Here is an 18935-nt window from a genome sequence, read left to right as displayed (position 1 = left end):
CATACGCACGGGTGAGTGTCCTTATAGACACGTGCGTACGCGCGGGTGAGTGTCCTTGTAGACACGTGCATACGCACGGGTGAGTGTCCTTATAGACACGTGCGTACGCGCGGGTGAGTGTCCTTATAGACACGTGCATACGCACGGGTGAGTGTCCTTATAGACACGTGCATACGCGCGGGTGAGTGTCCTTATAGACACGTGCATACGCGCGGGTGAGTGTCCTTGTAGACACGTGCATACGCGCGGGTGAGTGTCCTTATAGACACGTGCATACGCGCGGGTGAGTGTCCTTGTAGACACGTGCATACGCGCGGGTGAGTGTCCTTGTAGACACGTGCATACGCACGGGTGAGTGTCCTTATAGACACGTGCATACGCGCGGGTGAGTGTCCTTGTAGACACGTGCATACGCGCGGGTGAGTGTCCTTATAGACACGTGCATACGCACGGGTGAGTGTCCTTATAGACACGTGCATACGCACGGGTGAGTGTCCTTGTAGACACGTGCATACGCACGGGTGAGTGTCCTTATAGACACGTGCATACGCACGGGTGAGTGTCCTTGTAGACACGTGCATACGCACGGGTGAGTGTCCTTGTAGACACGTGCATACGCGCGGGTGAGTGTCCTTGTAGACACGTGCATACACACGGGTGAGTGTCCTTGTAGATACGTGTATGTACATGAGTGAGTGTCCTTATGTGCATATACACAGGTTAGCATCCATATATATGTCTCCATGCTCTGCCAGCTGAGAAGTCCTAAAAGAAAAGCCACCCAGGTAGCAACAAGCACACCCAGAGCACAGACAGGTTCGGTTTCTAAGCCCATTCTCCAACCAAAGGGGCCAGGACTCCTGGAGGAACACCTGAGTCTGGGACCGAGCCAGGAAATGCACAAGATGAGCCTGGCGCGTGGTGCCGGAACAGTGAGGCGGTGAATGAGTGAAGGAATGAATGAAATCCCACCATGACGGGTCATGTCAAAGGAACACAGGGGCAAGAGAGAGAGCTCCCAAGGGCCAAAGCTGGAGCAATTTGAGCAGCAAAATTAATTAGTACTGGATTAATTACTATTATATTAGTATTAGACCTAAGTGCAAAATAAACACCCGTGAGTCTAACATATAAATAAACGATTGGGTAAATAAACAAACGGGGAGCAGACGCACGCCCCGTGCAGGAGAATTCCCGATAACGTGTGTGGACGCCCCACCCTCCACGAGGGGAACCCCCACTCCTCAGGGCTGGGCTGTGCGACGGGACCTCCTCCCAGGGGACCGTGTGGGAGGGGGAGAGAGAGGAACTTTCCAGTGGAGACGCCTGGCCAGCATGACCTCGGCCAGGGGTCAAGGTCAACATCACGGTGAGGGGTCATGTGGACAGCAGGTGCCCTTGACGCAACGGGGGAGAAGACATTCACCTCTGCGGTCCTCCTCAGAGAACCAGGACCTCAATCCAGTCACAAGAACATCAGACGGACCCCAACTGAGGGACGCTCCACAGAACACCTGAGGGGGATTCCTCAGAAAACGCCAAGGTCACGAAAAACCAGGAGAGGCTGAGAAACTGTCACCAGCCAAGGGGCCCGAGGAGGCCCAATGTAACGTGGTGTCCTGGACGGAGCCGGGGACAGAAAAAGGCACTGGGTAGAAACGGCGACGTCTGAATGAAGCGTGGACCTGACTTAGCGAGAACGGCTCAACATCAGCTCACCAGCTGTGGCGAGTGTCCGGCGGGCAGGCCAGGGGTTGGTGATGGGCCATGGGAGGGGGCTGTGAGAACTCTCTACACCATCTTGGCAGCTGTTTTGTAAACAGAGACCTGGTCTAAAGAATCAAGTGTGTCAAAGTCCTCAGCAAGGCGGCACATGCTGAGGTGTGCGCAGAGGGAACCAGCATTGTCCAGAGACACCAAGGGCACAGCGCACACCATGCGGGACCCAGGCCTGGAGCCGTCTGCCCCGGGCGATGTCCCTGTGCATGTGCTGTGTGGTCTTGGGCCAGCCCCGGGACCTCTCTGTGCCACGCCTCCCTTAGCTGTGCAGACAGGATGCCTGGGGCAGAACCCGGCTCTCCTTACTGTGCCCGAAGCACCTGGGGAACCCCAGGGGACGGAGGCAGGGCCCCCCCAGTTCCAGCTGCTGCCTGTCAGTGATCTGGGGCAAGTTTTGCCCCCTTGAGCCCCCTGTCCCCTCTGCAAATTGAGGAAGAGGACGGTCCCACCACAGGTCACCTGAGAATCTCATAAACAAAACTTCCTGGGGCTGCCCCTGAGGGAGAGGGAGGGAGGGTCACCAGCTCACTGAGGCGTGGAGAAACTGAGGCTCAAGGAGGTGCAGCGGGCCGCCCGGGGCCACAGAGCTGCCCCCTCACCCTGGCGCAGCCTGTGCGAAGTCCACTGTGAGTGTCCTAGAAGCACGGGGGCAGAGCACTCCTCCATCCTCCACGTCAGGCCCCGTCGCCCTCCTCACTGCCACCTCCCCATGCAAAACCCACCCTCAGGCCCTCCCCCAGGGAAGGAGGGGTCGTCCCCTGGGCTGTGGCACTGGGGCACTGGAGACAAGGGAAGGCCCCAGCCCAGGACTCCTGCTCCTCTGCAAGGTCATCGGCACCCACCGCAGCTGTGACCACGTGTGGACGCCCGGCCCCCAACACAAGCACTCCCACCTTGCAAACAGGGAAACTGAGGCTCAGAGGGGCGGAGTCACTTGCTCGCAGGCTCTCAGCCAGGATCAGAACCCGGGGGACCAGGGCCTCCTGGGCCCGGGCCCTCAGGAGGCCCCGGACGGCGGGGAGGTGCCCCCACCTCACAAGTGCCACCCTGACAATATCCGGCTCCACCAGTCCAGCGCTCGGCCTTTCCCAGACGCGGGGACGCCAGCCTGGCGCTTCCTCGGCCCCTGGAATCTCAGCCTGCAGTGGGGCTCACTCGCCCACTCTCTGGAGGGCTGATTTGGGGGTGGACCCCCTCACACACACCCTTTCGTGGCCCCAGCTGTCAGGTGACCCTGAGCGCGGGGCTGGGGCTGCGGCATGGGGGCGGCTCCTCTGGGCACACCTGGCCCCGTGGTCTGGAACTTACCCTGCTGGGGGCAGACGCTGCCAAGGAAGGGAAGGAGTGGGGGAGGGAGGCCCCCCCGGGCCCCTCACCTGCCACCGTCGTTCCTGTCACCCGCCCCTCCGGAGGCTTCCCACCGTGGCGCCTGGCCAGGGCAGGAAGGCGCACATTCTCAGCCCGCCCGGCCCTCCAGGCTCCAATCAGGTGGCCTGAGTCGCCGGCCCGGGCATTGGCTGCGCCTGTGCGGCCCGCCCCGACCCGGGAAGGGGCTGGCCTCCTCCTGACCTTCCCCCTCCTTATCGGCCATCGGAAGTGTCAGCAATCCCGGAGCTGCATTCCCGATCGGGGCGGGACGAAAAACAGAAGCCTGGCTCCCAGACCCGGCCTGGGGCTTTGGGGACGCTGAGGGACAAGTGCCACCTCCCTGGACCCCGTGCCTTGGAGAGGAGGGCAGCTGGGCCCTTGACAGGTGCTAGGGCCACCCCTTAGCTGAGCTGAAGAGAACTCACCACTCTGATGGAGCCTGGCTCCTGTAGCTGGGCCTCGAGGGCAGCTGGTGGGGAGTTTGGCAAGCACTTATTGAGCGCCGACTGTGTGCTGGGCCCAGTGTGAGGCCAGCAGGGGGTCCGAGAAGGTGGGCAGGGTCTCTTGTGATTGTCCAAAGACTGGTTCCCAAATTTGTTCATGATCAGTAATCTGAGGCATCCTTAAATTTCAGATTGTCCACTCCAGACCCATGGTGTCAGGATCTCCTGGAGCAGGGTCCAGAAATCTGGATTTTTAATAAGTTCCCAAGTAATCCTTGTCACCGGGTGAGTCTGAGCACCCCATCCCAAATGGCACTTCTGCCCTCGGATGTTCAGACAGGTGGGCAGGGTCACCTGAGGCCCGTGACAGTCACTGCCTCCCCTGACCCTCCGCACACCCCGGAACCACATGGCTGACTGTGTGACTTCAGGCAAGTTTCTTAACCTCTCTGTGCCTCCCTTTCCTTATCTTTGAAACAGAAGAACAGTAGATACTTGGCCTACCTCTTCTGTGTTTGTGAGGAATAAACAAGTTGGTAAGAGTTGAGGGTTCAGAACAATGCCCTACACACACACACACACACACACACACACACGGCCCAGATGTGTCTTGTCATCAGGCACCCTGCTGATCCTGACTCTAAGCCATAACCCCAGGGTGACTCGTGCTGTCTTAGGGGAAGAGCTGGCTCAGGGGGGAGGCAGGAAATGCTATCCACTCTGTTCTCCGTATTTATGAGGAATGAATGAATTAGGGACGAAATGTCTGACATTTTTCTTTGCTTTTAACGATGAGACCACAAATACGCTGCCCTGCTGGCTGATCTCTGGTCACGGTTGGCCATGGAGTCCCTGGCATGGTCCCTCTAGTCCAGAGACCTGGGCCGTCTTTCCACAAACCCTCCTGAGCTTGCCAGGTGTCTGGCGCTGTCCCAGGACCCAGGGTCCTGCAGTGGGACGGCCTGGTCTTTGGAGCCCATGTCCCTGTGAGGGTGACTGCTCTCGCCCTGCCGCTGTGGGCCTTAAGGACTTCTGAATTTGTTTTCAACAATTAAAAGGGTAGAGATTTCACAATAAACCCAGACGTCTGCTGTTCCGGAAAGTCCAGGGAGCCTGGCCACGCAGGGCAGCCATCCCACCCGGCCCACTCGGCGGGAGCTGAGGGCCTGCTGCCCCTTCATGGAGGCGAGCTCTCCAAGGCCCACAGCCACACTAGGGGCGCTGCTGGTTCACTAGCTGGTGCCCTGTAAGGACTGAGCTGTGACCCACTTGGCCTAGTTGGGGCCCAGCAGCCAAGCCCTGGTGGCTCGGTCCCCAGCAACCTGCCCAGAGTCCTGGAATGTCTGGGGGGCCCCAGGCTCTCAGACGCTGCCTCGCCTCGGGCCTGCGCTAATGGTGGCTTCCAGGGGAGTATGCCGGTCACTAGACCAGGTGAGGCCAGGCCTGGGCCTTAGAAATGGCCAGGTCCTGGGCCTCTCTCCTCCAGGGGTCCTCTCGCAGGTGGAGGGCCTGCAGCGGGCCGGGCTCCGGGTTCGGCCTTGCCCTGAGCCCTTGGATTTCCAGGGCCTCAGCCGCCCGGCCAGGTCTGCAGAGTGTCCCTGTTTCCAGGTGTGGAGACCGAGTTCCCAAGCCACCAGCAGCTTGGACAGAATCGCACCCTGAGTCCCCAAGCCGGGGTCCACTGCGGGATTTCCCACCACCAAAGTCTCGGAGTCTAGAAGCTCTCTTGTGCTGGAGATTCGGTCTTCTGCCCTCCCCAAGCCCGGCACAGCCTCTCATGGTGCCGAGCTGTGTCAGGGGCCCCGTATTTTTAATCCCGGTGCCATTGCAGACAAGACACACCTCTCTCTGGGCCTCAGTTTCCTCATTGGAACACAGGAAGTGTCTGGGCCGATCTCGCCTTGGGACGGGCGCTATGGAGCCCAGAATGCACTTACAAACAAATCATCTGGTCCTAAATGTATTGTCCTAAACTTATTGTCTCATCTTTTAAAGACCATTTAAAAAATCTTGCTTAAAAAGACGTAAAGCCAAGTGTCCCTTCCTTCCACCAGCCATGACCCTAAAGACCTGGCCAGGCCGTCCCGCCCCATCAACCCTGAGAGGGAGCATGACCTGACTGGGGCTGTCCAGTCCTCCACGGCCGCAGGAGGTCCCTGTGTGTTGGGCCCAGACCCTGCGGCCAGGGAGCAAAGGTCCATGGGAATGGGCGGTGCTGGTCTGTTTCCTTCTGGGATAAGCGGAACCAGGGCAAAGAAAGGCTGCGACCCGCTCGGGAGGGGATGGGCGTGACCTCACTAGGGGTAATCACAGCTTCGGGCTTGAACGGGAGGTCGGGCGCCGCCCCACGGCCAGCAGACTGGGGCTGGGTTCTCCTGACAAGGTCACAGGGGCTGACCTCACCACACCCCTGTCAGATCACGGGGGCTCCCTGCAGGGTGAGGGGTCCACCCCAGCCTGGGGCAGGAGGAAGGTGCTGACGGCTGCAGAATAGATAGTGCTCATGTGAAAATATTCTCAACAGAGTCTCCAAGGCTGGGGAAAGGATTTCAAAACATCATGGATGGTTTGTTGGGTTTTTTTGTGCTTTTGAAATGGAGCCCATTTTTGCTTTTGAAAATGCTCTTTAGAGGGAAAAAAAACTGGACAGAAGAATGTGAAAACGTTTGCTGTGGTCATCAGAGTGACGAGGTCAGGCGATTAAATGTTCATTACACCCTTTCTGTATTTTCCATAGCATTTTTATAATCAAAAGAGGGTTGTTTTTATAGTCAGAAAAAATGCACTTAGTGTGATCATAAAAACCCTCTTTTGGGTGAAGTTCGTAAAGGAAGGCGTTTCTGAGCAAGTTGACGAGCCCCGGCACGGCACACGGGGCTCAGGCCCCGGTAACGGGGACTCCTGGAGCCTCGGCTGGAGGTCGGGATCCCCTGATTCCCCCCCGAGTTTACGACTCATTAGTGTGCCATCACCTGCTGGTGTTATGACCCCCAGCCCCGACTGTGAACACAGGTGTGGATGAGCCCAGGGTCCTCTCCCTGAGGAGCTTGGAGCAGGTCCCTCCGCTCAGAGCATCTGCCGCCACCCACCACCGCCCTCTAGCGGAAAGCCGGAAGACAGACCACGAAGTCCCTAATTGATCTGGCTCTGGGACAGGCTGGGGCTAAGGCCCCCGTGCGCGACCTCGGTCGGAGCCCCAGGCCGTGTTCCCACGATCACCCCCTCCACAGATGAGAGGGACGTGGCTTCCCCAGGAAGTGGTGAGCTGGAGTTCGCCCGGTTCTGTCCACCTGATGGATCCCCGAATCTTAATCATACAATAGTATTAATAATTTAATGATAGGTAACGTGTAGGGCGCTTATAATGACCCAGCATTGTCCCCAGAGTGTGCTAACTTTAGTTACCCCTCATATGGGTCACCTCATCTGGTCACCAGAGCAGCCCTAGGAGGTAGGGGTTCTGGGTCACTGGCTTAGAGCAAGGAGCTCAGAGGGGCCGGAGTGAGACAAGGTCACACAGCTGATAAGTGGACGAGTGCTGATACAGCCCAGGGCTCTGACCCCACAGGCAGGACTTACGGCCAGTCACAAAGTGGCTTCCGCCTGTGGTGCCATGTTTGGGATGACCGGGGTCAGCGGCTGACCATGTCAAGGTGAGAGCTCTGTGCCAGCCCTCTGCTGTCTCTGCCACTTCAGACAGGGAGTTGAATGACGGCAAAGGAGGAACAGGGGCTTCCAGCCAGCAGACCTGGTTTGAGTCTCGCCTCTACCAGACGCCCAGCGGGAGTCCTGGGCAGATGCTCCGTCCAGCCTAAGTAACATCCGTGAAGCCAGGGCAGGAATGCAGGAAGAGCTGGCCATGTCAGGACTCGGCACGGCAACGTCTCCAGGGCCCGTGTGGGCCCCCAGCAGTGGCAGCTGCCATCCAGGACAGATCAGGCACCCTTCCCCTGCAAATCACAAGTGCCGTCCCACCTGGAAAGGCACAGGCTGCCCCTCGGCTGCACCCACCTTTCAGAGGAGGTGGGGGCGTCGGGGGAGACAGACTCACCTGGCTCTGCCACTTCAGGCTGTGTTTTCTGAGTCAGACACTTAACCTCGCTAAGCCTCAGTTTTTTCATCTCAACACTGGGGCTCACCCACAAGCAAGCTCAGAAGTGATCCTCCCTCCGCAGCCCAGCCAACACCCCGCTGCAGCCTCACCAGAGCCCTGGGGCCACAGAACCTGCGTGATAGGAGCAGTTTGTTGCTGTAGGCACTAAAGTCCACAGGGATCCCCGCCACCTGGAAGGACTGCTGGTGACGAAATGGTGGAAGGTACACCAGGTGGTGCAGCCTGGGGGCCGTGGCGTCAGGCCCCCTCGGGTCTCTGCATCTACCTGCTCACCATTTGCTGGCTTCTGGTCAACCCTGGGGAGGGCACAGCCTCTCCATGCCTCAGTTTCCTCATCTGTGAAATGCAACCTCCAGGACTGAATGAGGTCACACAGGTGAAGTGCAGAAAATGCCCTTGGGGACAGCGGTGCGTTGTCCTGGGGCTGAGCCTTTGGCACCTAGTAGTTGCTTTGTTAACGTCCAGGCCCTTTCCCGGCCGTCCCTGGAGAGTCAGCTCCTTCTTTGGAGAAAGAAACTCCGGAGGTCGTGGGTCTGGCTGCACGTGGGGAGAGCAAACGATAAAGGGGGCCTGATCTTCTGGAAGGACGAGGGTGAGAGTGATCTGGCAAATGCTCTGGCAGGTTCTCTGTCCCTACAACTCCCTGAACTGCAGCTGGGGTTAGAAAGCACTGATCTTGGTGGTGTTCTTGGCTCTGCTGAGGGCTGGCTGTGTGACCTCAGGGAGGGGGCTCCCTCTCTCTGAGCCCGGGTGTCCCGAGCTGTGAGTGGGTCCTGTGTGGACCAGATGACACACAGACTGTTGTGGCTCTGCCTTGTTCTCCCCTCCCCACCCCTGCCTGCCCTGGGAGTCCAGCTGGGAGTCCTCGGTTTCCCTAGTCTGCCTTTTCATCGGAGTCCTAGACTTTTTTGAATCAGTCATCAATCAATACAAAACCTCCAAATCCTGCTCCTAAGGACAGGCCCTGTCTGCCCACACGGCTCCCTGCAGATTTCCCTTCCTCTCTCTCACTCACCCCTCCATCCCCCAATATATAAGGCCAACATCATCACCCCATTTTACAGAAGAGGAAATCGAGGCTCTGCGGGACAAGGAAACCTGCCTGGGTCACACGGCTGGGCAGTGACCCAGCCAGGCTCCAGCCTGGGCCTCTGGCTCTCCCAAGCACCACCTCCTTAGGGACCCAGGAAACGCAGCAAGACAGGGCCACAGGCAAGGTGGGGCCCAGGAGACCAGAGAGAGGCAGGGGAGGGAGGACCCCCGGGGTGTGCTGGCCACTCTGCCTTTCTGCCTGGCCTCCCAGGGCCGCCTCCGCCAGGCTGGCTCAGTGCCGCGGTAGCGTGGTCCTCTGGGCACTGGGCAGCGTGGGCAGCAACAGTCACGGCCGGGGCAGCTCTGTGGCAGGAGAACCCGGTTAACAAGTCCGGGGAGGGGCTTCCCAGGAGGATGGAGGCACGAGTGTGTGCTCCTGGCTTGCCGGCCGACCCTTACCCTGTGACGGACAGGACGGGCTCGGCCGACGGTCCAGACCCCAGACCGGTCCGTGCGTCCCCTCTGTGGCCCCCTACAGGGTGCCATGTGGACCTGGGTCCCCTGTCCCAGCACCTCCAACTAAGTGACCCTGTGCGGCCTTCCTTCGTCAGCCTCGGTTTCCACACCTGGGAGGGGCTTCCTGGGGCAAGGAGTGGGGAAGGATAGCGAATGAAGTGGGGGTGCCGCGTGCCCAGCACAGGGAGGGCACTTACTTCTCGTTGTTTTCATTATTTCTAAAAATTTTACATACCGTAAAGTTTACTTTATTTTGGTGTATGTACAGCTGTGCAAGTTTTACCACTCATGTGGATTCGTGTAATCGCCCCCCAAAAATACAGAACAATCCCACCTCTCTTCAACAAGGTCTGAGCCGCGACGTCGGGTCTTCCCCAGGAGGCGGGGGGTCCTCTGGGCTGGGGCCTTGCGTCCTGGTTCCTCCGTCAGTTCAGCTTCCGGAGCCTTTGGTGCTGTGTGGCTCCAACCCGCGGGTGCATGACCAAGACCCTCCTTGACCAGACCGTGGCCTCCCCACCCCGGATGTCCCGTCACCTGTGGCTCAGCAGGGAGCCCGTCAGCTGGTTTACTCACAGCCCGTCACCCCTGATGATTTCTCCCCGTAATTTCCACCCGCGATCCCACCTGCTCCTTGGCTGTAAACCCCGCTCGTCCATGCTGTATTCGGAACTGAGCCCGGTTCTGCCCTCATGTCTCTCCCTGTCACAACAGTCCCGAATACAGCCTGCTTTAACCACCACTGGCTCTGGATTTTCAATGACCAGCACCACCCAGTAGCCTCGTCAGGGTCAGACCCTAACACTCGCACAGCTCTGGGGAGATCTGCCCGCTCCTTCATCTCCCAGGCACGGGAGGGGGCAGGGGCGCCTCACCCAGCAGAGGTGGCGGTTCTGCCAGCAGGGTGGTGCGTGGCGGGAGGTCCACGCGGGCCAGAATTGTTGAAGCCTGATAGAGCCGAGGGCTCTGACAGGGCCTCTCACCCCCGTTACGGAGCACCTGTGTCGCCTCATCAGACGGTCCCAGCCAGCTGCGGGGTGCACATGGGTAGCCCCATTTTTTCTTTAAAGATTGGCACCTGAGCCAATGTCTGTTGCCAATCTTCTTTTTTTTTTTTTTAATTTTCTTCTTCTCCCCAAAGCCCCCCAGTACGTAGCTGTATGTTTTAGTTGTGGGTCCTTCTAGTTGTGGCATGTGGGATGCCACCTCAGCATGGCTTGATGAGCAGTGCCATGTTTGCACCCAGGATCTGAACCAGCAAAACCCTGGGCCACCCAAGTGGAGCGTGCAAACTTAACCACTCGACCACGGGGCGGGCCCCACGTCCCCATTTTAAGGATGAGAAGAGTGAGGCCCGGAGAGGGAATGGCAGCACCAGGTTTCCTTTGCAGCTGGTCTTCTGGAAAACCAACGTGCGGGACTGTCCTTGATTAGAAGGCCCAGGCTGAGGGCTCGCTAGCGTCCGTCCGTCTCTCCGCCTGTCTCTCCATCTCTCCCTCCCCCTAGCTGAGAGCAGGAAAGCAGATAGCCTGCTGTGTGGAGAGAAGGTCGGATTACTTATTATCAGCGAGATTCCCAAACCCTCCCATTTCTCCTTCACCACAGCCTGGGACAGGCCTGGAAAAAAGGAAAAAACAATAATCAAGGTGCAGGATTCTAGTGTCCACGGAACGTCTCCTGCCTTTCTCTTCCTTCAGCCTTTCTCATCAAGGATTCCATGAGAAATGGAACCCTCATGCCCTCATGCATCCCCACTTCTAATGAATTAACTGCCCCACCCCTCCATCCCGGGCACTTAGCATGTTCCAGCTCTGAGCATCCCCAAGAGAACCCAGAAAACAGCCCCTCGATCCTTTTCTGGGTCCTGTAGTTCAGAACTCGTCTTGAGAAAGGCTGCTGGGTTCATCTTGCACGTCCTTCCAGCGCCTCTGTTCTCCCTCCCACCCCAGCTCGTCCTCCATGATCTCTCTAAGTCTCTGGTCTCTCCGTCTCTCTCTCTGTTTCTGTATCTCCCCTCCTCCATCTCTCTCTCCCTTCCTCCCTCTCTCTCTCTTTCCCTGTGCCTGTGTGATGTCCGGGGTCTCTGTCGTCTCTGTCTCTCTCAGGTCAAGTCCACAACTGCAGTTCCTCGAATGGCTCAGGCCTGAGACTCAGCCTCTTGGTTGGCTAGCATTCCAAGAAGCCCAGCTGCCGGATCTGTGCCTGGCATTCGCGACTCCTCAGGACGGGCCCCACCAGCCTTGGCAGCCCCCTCTCCTTCTGCTGGCTCGCTGACCCTCCCTGTCGTGGCCCGGTCTCCCTCCCCAGCCCCACTCACTCCGGAAAGGCAGACAGGGCTTTGAGGAGGAAGTCGATTGTGAAAGTGACCCCAGGGACAGGAGTGGGGCAGAGGAGAGGGCCGCAGGCGGAGGGCAGTGACGACGGTGGCATTATCGAGTGGGCCACCCCTGCAGACTCCTGGGGCTTGCTCCCCCGGAGATCTATGGCGCTTTGACCCCTTGTTCTGGACTCGGCGCACTGCCCGTTGGTTCAGTGCACATGCTGCATCCTGGAAAACAGCCCAGCCCCGCAGTGGACAGTCCCTGCGCTGAGGCTTGGGTTGGGGGGGGGGCATTCTATCGGCTGGCAGCTTCCCAGAGATGTGGTTTGTGGCAGGACAAGCAGAACCCATGGTCTGGGGGTCAATGTCACACATTCCTTGATGCAAAATGGGACCCTTGGTCTGAGACCTCTTCCTCAGGAGGCCTCCCGACACTGACGGCTTGGGGGTTTTAGGGTGTCATAAACAACAAAAAACTCAAGTCCAAGTGGCTCAAACAAGGGCTTCTTTGGCTCATGGACCTGGAAGTCCAGAGGTAGATGGGCCTCAGGTTTGGCTCGATCCAGGGGCTCTGGCCCCACTTCTCCACGATTTCCTCTCTGTGCTGGCTTCCTTCTCAGGTTGTCAGTGTGGAAACAAAACTGCAACAGCTGTCAGTGGTGTACATCCAAACCAGGAGACAGGGGATCTTCTCTCCTAAACGGGAGGAGCATCCTCTCCAGCATTCCTCAGCAAGCCACCACTCACATCCCATTGCTCTGAACTGGGTCGTATGCCGTTCCTGGAGAAAGTCCTGTGTCCAGGGAATGCTGGCTGCTGTCTGGTGTAGCTGATCTTTGTCTCCAGGGGGATGGGGTCACCCTTAGACCCGTCAGAACCTTCGGAGCTGGGGCCAGCTTACTGGGAAGTCCGTGGGGGACTTCTTACTGGGGCCACATGGCGGAGGGATGGTGGCCTCTGAACGGAAACTCAGATGCTGTGCAAAAGCAGGGAGCAAGGGAAATGGGAGTTAGGCAGACACCTATCAGGACACAGAGACTAAGGAGTCCCTGACTGGCTGCGCCCCCCCCTCCACTCTCACATGCTTAATTAGATCATGACTACAAACCATACAGCCTCAAATACCTCAAATACCAGGAAGGGGCGGGGGATGGTTAGAGACGGCGTACGGAGTCGTCCCCTCCTTCCTCTCCCTTGGCGCTGGCTGAAGGCAGGTGCTGGGGTGCTCTTTGCTGAGGGCATCCTCTGGCCGCCTGTCCTGGGCTGGGCGTCCAGGCTGGGGCGGTGGAGGATTTAGTGCTCCTTGGTGTGTGCCCGCAGGGAGAGCACCCCACCACCAGGGGGCGGTGCAGCGAAGAGACTGATGGTCCTGGGACGCACGGACGACAGCACCTTTTTCTGTGAAATTATGTGTCACCTTTCTGTTAAAAAACGTGCTTCTTCATTGATACAACTAAGTTCCTTCTAGGAAACATTTGCTCATCACCTACCACGTGCCAGGTCCCCTGTGCCCTGGACCCACAGGAAGCCACCAGGCCCCTGCGTCCAGCCACACAAAGGGACAGAATGGGAGGGAGGGTGGGAGAAGCCGCCCCCGGGATGCTCCCTGCGATCGCTGTGGGCTGCGGGGGAAGCCAGGCTCGCCTCCCACACGGGACCCAGAGGGGCAGGTCCCTGAGTCTCAGGGTTCAGAACGACTGACTTCTTTTAACGCTGTGGATACAGGGCATCGTGTCAGTGACTGGTCCTCTCCCTGCTGGCGCCGAGGGGCTGCCCTCCGCTGGGTCCCCACCATGGTGGGAATTGAGAGCTTGACCTCAGCCCCAACTTCCTTGGACTCTTCTCTGCGAAGATCTCCTTATCCTCCACTTTCTCATTTGCTGTTTTCCAAATCTTTCTGCACTAAGGTTTTCTTTGTAAGACACCCCGAATACTCTTTAGAACAGGAAAGGTTGTACCATTCGATTTTCTAATGGTCCAGGAACAGAGTTAAAACGTTAGATCAAGCGTGGTCCCCGCCTGGATTGTCGGCCCCTCCTTCACTGTCCCCTTCCTCCGCTCCCTCTGGATCTCAGCTTTTCTCCGAGGAGCTCACAGTGTCCAAAGCTCACCATCTAGTGAGTGAGGGGGATGGACGACGACACAGTAACCACACTCCCATGGGACCAGGTCTGCAATCGGGGGGAGCCCAGCACCCGGAGGAACCCAGGGAATACCCAGCTCAGCTCAGGGGTGAGGGAGGGCTTCCCAGAAGAGGCGATGCCTGGCCTGATTCTCCAGGTTCAGGAAGGCGTTGGGCAGGTGGGGGGGGGGGGGAGGCCTTTGAGTGGAGGAGCAGGGCCCCAGGTCCAGAGGTGAGAGGCGGGGGGTGGGCGCAGGGCCGGCGGGTGAGTCAGGAGGGCTGTGGAGCATTTCCAGACTCTCTGCTGGACCCGTGACCCACTGGGGCCCGAGGCAAAGGGGCTGCCCCACGAGGGGTTGGGTACACTGCTCAGGAACAGAGCCGAGCCCTTTGCCTCTCTGCCTCCACGAAGGTAGACACAAGGCCTGTCACTTCCCTGGCACCAGCCTGCCGTGGAGACACCCTGAGCTGTCCTGACTCCCCCGCCTGCACCCTCTCTTTTTGCAGAAGCGCTGGCTCCTCGCTCACTCGGGAAGTATTTATTGAACACCTAGATGCCAAACACTGCGTCTGGGTCTATGAAGCCGGCAAACAAGATGCACGGAGTCCCTGTCCTCATGGAGCCTGCAGTCCGCTGGGGGGGGGGGTGTCGCACACACTTGCATGTGCATGCACACGTGCTCACACATAAAATATACACATGCATGCACACATATACAAACACGCACATGCACACACACAATTACGTGTCCGAAGTGGGATCAAGGAAGGGTGAGGATGGGAGGAAAGATTATGACGGGGGACTCTAATTCAGATGGGAGTGTGGGGTCCCACAGAGCCCCTCCAAGTAAAGCAATGATAATCTGAGATCTGAAGGAACAGGGGGACCCGTCAGGTGAAGGATGGGGTCAGAGATTCCAGGCAGGGAGACAGATGTGGAAAGGCCGAGGCAGCAGCAAGCTGGCTGAGTTCAAGGGTCTGAAGGGGGACTGAGAGTGGAGGAGACTGGAGGGAGATTGGCTGGCAAGGAGGTGCAGGGCAGCCACGTAGGGCTGCGAGGCCACGGAGGGTGTGCTGAGGATGCTACAATGAGAGCAGCGGGAAGCCGCCTGCAAGGGTTCGAGCAGGGGAGCGCCAGGGTCTCGTTTGCTTGGATTTAGCAGATGCCCCTGGCTGGGGGGGAAGGGACTGAGTGGGGGCCAGGAGCAGGAAGAGCAGGAGGAGATGGCTGTGACTGTCCAGGTGAGAGAGGGCTCAGGCCAGGGCCTCTCGGAGGAGCTGGGCATAAACAGGAGGATTTGGAGGCAGGACCTGGTGCTGGACAGACATGAAGGGGCAGGGAGGGAGGCCCCAGAGGCATTCTTGTCAGGGAGAACAGTGCGGTGGCTGGAGGGGCCATTTCCGGAACTGGGAGAAGCTGGGAGTTGCTGAGGACCAACTTGGCTCGAGGTCTGTGGTCGCGGTGCCTGGAAGCCTAGGGAAGTTATGGCTTTGGAAGTTGTATCAGTCTGGGTTCTCCAGAGGAACAGAGCCAGTAGGACGGATGGAGGATGGAAGGAGGGACAATGGACAGACGATGGATGGGTGGATGAATTGATGGATGGTAGATGGATGACAGAAGGACGGAAGGAAGAATGAATGGAAGGATGGATGGACAGAGAGGGAGGTAGGTAGGTGAGTGGGTGGGTGGGTAGATAGGGTTTATTTTAAGGAATCGGCTTATGGGATTGCGGGGTCTGTCAAGTCTGACATCTGTAGGGCAGGGGCCAGGCTGGAGGCTCAGGCAGGAGCTGACACTGCCATCTTGAGGCAGACTTCCTTCTCTGGGAAATTTCATTTTTGGTCTTAAGGCCTTTAAAGGACTGGATGAGGCCCCCACGTTAGAAGGTAACCTGCCCTACTCAAGTCGACTGATAACGGACGTTCACCACATCCAGAAAGGACCTCAGAGCAACATTGAGACAGCGTTTGTTGATTGCCTGGGGACTGCAGCCTGGCCGAGTTGACACTTGAAGCTGACCGTGGCAGAAGTGGTCAGCACAGAAGTGGCTTCCTCACTGTGAGGGTGTCGGTTTACCCGGGAAGGGGGACGGCTCCACAGAGAAGATCCCGAGACCCCCCAAGACGGGATCAGGGAGGGAGAAGCCAATGAAGGCACTGGGAGAGGTCCGAGCAGGAGACGGGGGAGGCTCAGGAAGGTGGCTCACGTGGGACCTGCAGAGACAGCGAATCGGGTAAATGCAGAGGATCGTCCGCTGGACGGAGTCACACGGCGGGTCTCAAGGTGTGACCGGCAGCCGTGGGCGGGGGTGGGAGGCAGCAGGCCTAACTGAATGCTTCTGAGTGAACGAGAGGCAAGGTCACACAGACAGCCAGCGTAGACTCTTCTTTCAAGAAACATGACTGAGAAGGTCTTGGGGTGAAGGGCAGGGTTAGTCTTGGGGGCACTGTTCTGTTTTTAACGTGGAGAATGCTAGAACATGCATCTTCTAGCTTCCCCCGGCCGGTGGTGTTGGCATTACCATTGACCCACGCAGTCCTGCTCTCTGCTCCCAACAGCTTGGTGACAGCCCCAGCAAGGGATTCCCGTGGAGACTGCCGTGTGCTAGTGATCAGAGGGACCCGGCCCTCCGCAGCCAGCCTCTCCTCACCCGCTGACTTCTGCACGTCGCTTAGCCTTAGTCAGTCTAGGGTCCCTCGTCCATAAAACCAGGTGGTACCCACTGGCAGGTCCTCAAAGCCACGCTGGGACAAGAGGCGCCATGGGAAAAGCACCTGGTAAATTAGGAAGGCGGGGCTCATGATTAATCTTCCTCAAAGCGCATCCCTTTACCACACAGCTTCAGGGAGCGCACTTCTCGTGTGGGACCTCTCCCCACCCCAGGAGACGCAACTGTGCACACACGCAAAGCGGGTCCATAAAGTGTTCAGGGGTGACAGCGGCCTGGCCTTGACGGGCCTGTGCGTCTGGTGGCAACAGGGGACCAGAGGCTTGGAACCACGGCATGGGGCTTCAGACAGGACCCTTCCATCCACCCAGGACAAGAGCTGGTCTCACTGTCAGGGGCGACTGCCTCTGAGTGCACTGTGGGGCTGGGTGCCCACATTGTCATGGACAAGTGGGGACATGGGAAATTGGGGTCAGGTGGCTGGGAGAGTCCAGTGGATTCCAGCCGGCTGGGGACCTGGTTCCCTGTGTGACCCTGTCTCTCTGGGCCTCCGTTTTCTTCTCTCCACCTGGGAGCCCCTGGACCTACAGCTTTCCTCCCAGGACCTGGGGAGGTGGGGATACTGGGTTGAATTGTGCCCCTAAAAGGATATGCTCAAGTCCCAACCCCTGGACCCGTGAAGGTGACCTGAATGGGAAACGGGGTCTTCTTAGAGGTAACCAGTTGAGATGAGGTCATGCTGGAGTGGGACGGGCCCTAAATCCAAGGACTGGTGTCCTGATGAGAGAGGAGAGAGACACAGAGAGGAGCGTTCACGTGACCACAGTGGTAGGGGTTGGAGTGAAGCAGCCATGAGTCCAGGAACACCAAGACCGGCTGGGAGCCCCCAGAAGCTGGGAGAGAGACAAGGCAGGGTCCCCCTAGGTACTCGGGGTGCCCCGCCCTGCCAGCACTTTAATTCCAGATGTCTGGCCTCCAAAACAGCAGGAGAACAAATTTCTGACGTTTAAGCCCCCAGTTTGTGGTACTTTGCTATGCGGCCCCAGGACCCTATCCACCTGCACGCTCTCGTCGCTCCTCGAGGGCTCAGACCAGCTCTTCTTCATCTCTTGTTTCCCACAGGGCCTGGTATACAGTAGGTGCTCAATAAATGAATCACTCCACCTCCCAGCCTGCTCTTCTCCCTCGCTCTCTATTTCTCTCACATCCTCCTGGCTCTCCTTGTCTGCTTCTGCTGCACAGGCACAAAATTTAATCAGAGGAAAGGCTTTCTGGTCACGAGCCAAAAGTCCACGTCTTACACAGAGAGAGCCCCTTCCAAAGTCGGGCCCGTGCGTTCTGCGGGTGAGGTTCTCCATCTCCTGTAATGAACCATCTCTCGGGATTTTTCTGTGATGGCAAAACGTTGCCAAGTCTGGAGGCCACTTAGAGGCAACGGGGCAGCTGAGCTTACGGAAGAGGCGCGGCTGCTACAGAGGACCCACACGCGTCCAGCCTGGGCCGGCCCGGTCGCCCTTCCCATCTGTCTGGGGAGCTCAAGTGCGCTGCCGGGGTGTGGCGGTGAGGCTGGCTCTGAATCAGCGAATCACCCAGGTGTGTGGACCTGCACTGGAGAGCGCGAGGCTCTGGGATGTGAGTCTCATGTTATTTTTACGCCTGGTTTCATATGGCATAGTTTTAAATTATTGAGTGGTTGGAAAGATCTCACAATGAAATCATATTTCATTTGTTTCTCCATTTGGCTGTGAAAGAAATCAATTCCCACGCTGTATTTGGAGGTGAAGGAAGGACAAAGAAACCTGCAGCTTTGGTGAGAGGATGCCTAGAGGTGCCCAGGGGTCACCCAAGGCCTCTGGATGCGTCTGCTGCCACGGGCCAGCGTGCCTGCGACTGCGGGCTTCTGCACGCTGGGTTTTCAGGGCGACACCTTTCTAGATCAGGTCCCAGGTGAGCCCAGCCACACTGTGCACTCTCTGTAGTAGAAGCAATTTCTAGGACAACTGAGCGGTCCCAGAGTGAGGTCAGGAATGTTGGGAAGGGGCTCAAGGGTCTGACCTTCTTCCTTTTGGTTTTCTGAGTGAGAAGGGTCAAAGGGAACATTGGTGGGGTGCATGCTGACCCCACAGTTCAGGGGCTACTCTCCTCTGCGCTGGAGACCCTGAGATGCACTGGAGACCTTAGAATGCACTGGAGATGCTAGGATGCCCTGGAGACCCTAGGAAGTGCTGGAGGCCCCAGGATGCCCTGGAGACCCTAGGAAGTGCTGGAGGCCCCAGGATGCCCTGGAGACCCTAGGAAGCGCTGGAAGCCCCAGGATGTGCTGGAGGGCCCAGGATGCCCTGGAGACCCTGGGATTTGCTGGAGACCCCAAGATGTGCTGGAGGCCCCTTGATGAGCTGGATCTAGCCTTGCCTGGGAGGGCTGACATCTGCTGAGGGAGCCAGGCAAGAGACAAATGGAGAGAGTATAGAGTGATGTGGCAGTGACAGTCAAGGCCTTGGGAGCAAAGGTGGTGCCCGGCTGAGCTGAGGGGTTGGAGCAGGGGCTTCTCCAAGGAGGGACTCTGGAGTGGAGT

At 58.2% G+C, this 18935-nt stretch overlaps 1 protein-coding gene across 2 annotated transcripts in view; it reads right to left on the bottom strand.

The window, feature by feature from the left end:
- Positions 1-3283, bottom strand: part of SH3TC1 (SH3 domain and tetratricopeptide repeats 1) — a 63477-nt gene extending 60194 nt beyond the window's left edge. Inside the window, exon 1 of one of the 2 annotated variants that reach the window (XM_070506323.1) lies at positions 3156-3283. The gene's annotated coding sequence lies outside the window, so the exon portion shown is untranslated. Of the gene's footprint in view, positions 1-3087 lie in introns of both variants that reach the window. The other variant, XM_070506322.1, reaches the window with a different exon arrangement.
- Between the last annotated feature and the right edge of the window lie 15652 nt (positions 3284-18935).

The sequence above is a fragment of the Equus asinus genome, chromosome 3 (assembly GCF_041296235.1).
Source record: "Equus asinus isolate D_3611 breed Donkey chromosome 3, EquAss-T2T_v2, whole genome shotgun sequence".
NCBI classification, from domain to species: domain Eukaryota; kingdom Metazoa; phylum Chordata; class Mammalia; order Perissodactyla; family Equidae; genus Equus; species Equus asinus.
This window is presented reverse-complemented; position numbering and strand designations above follow the sequence as displayed.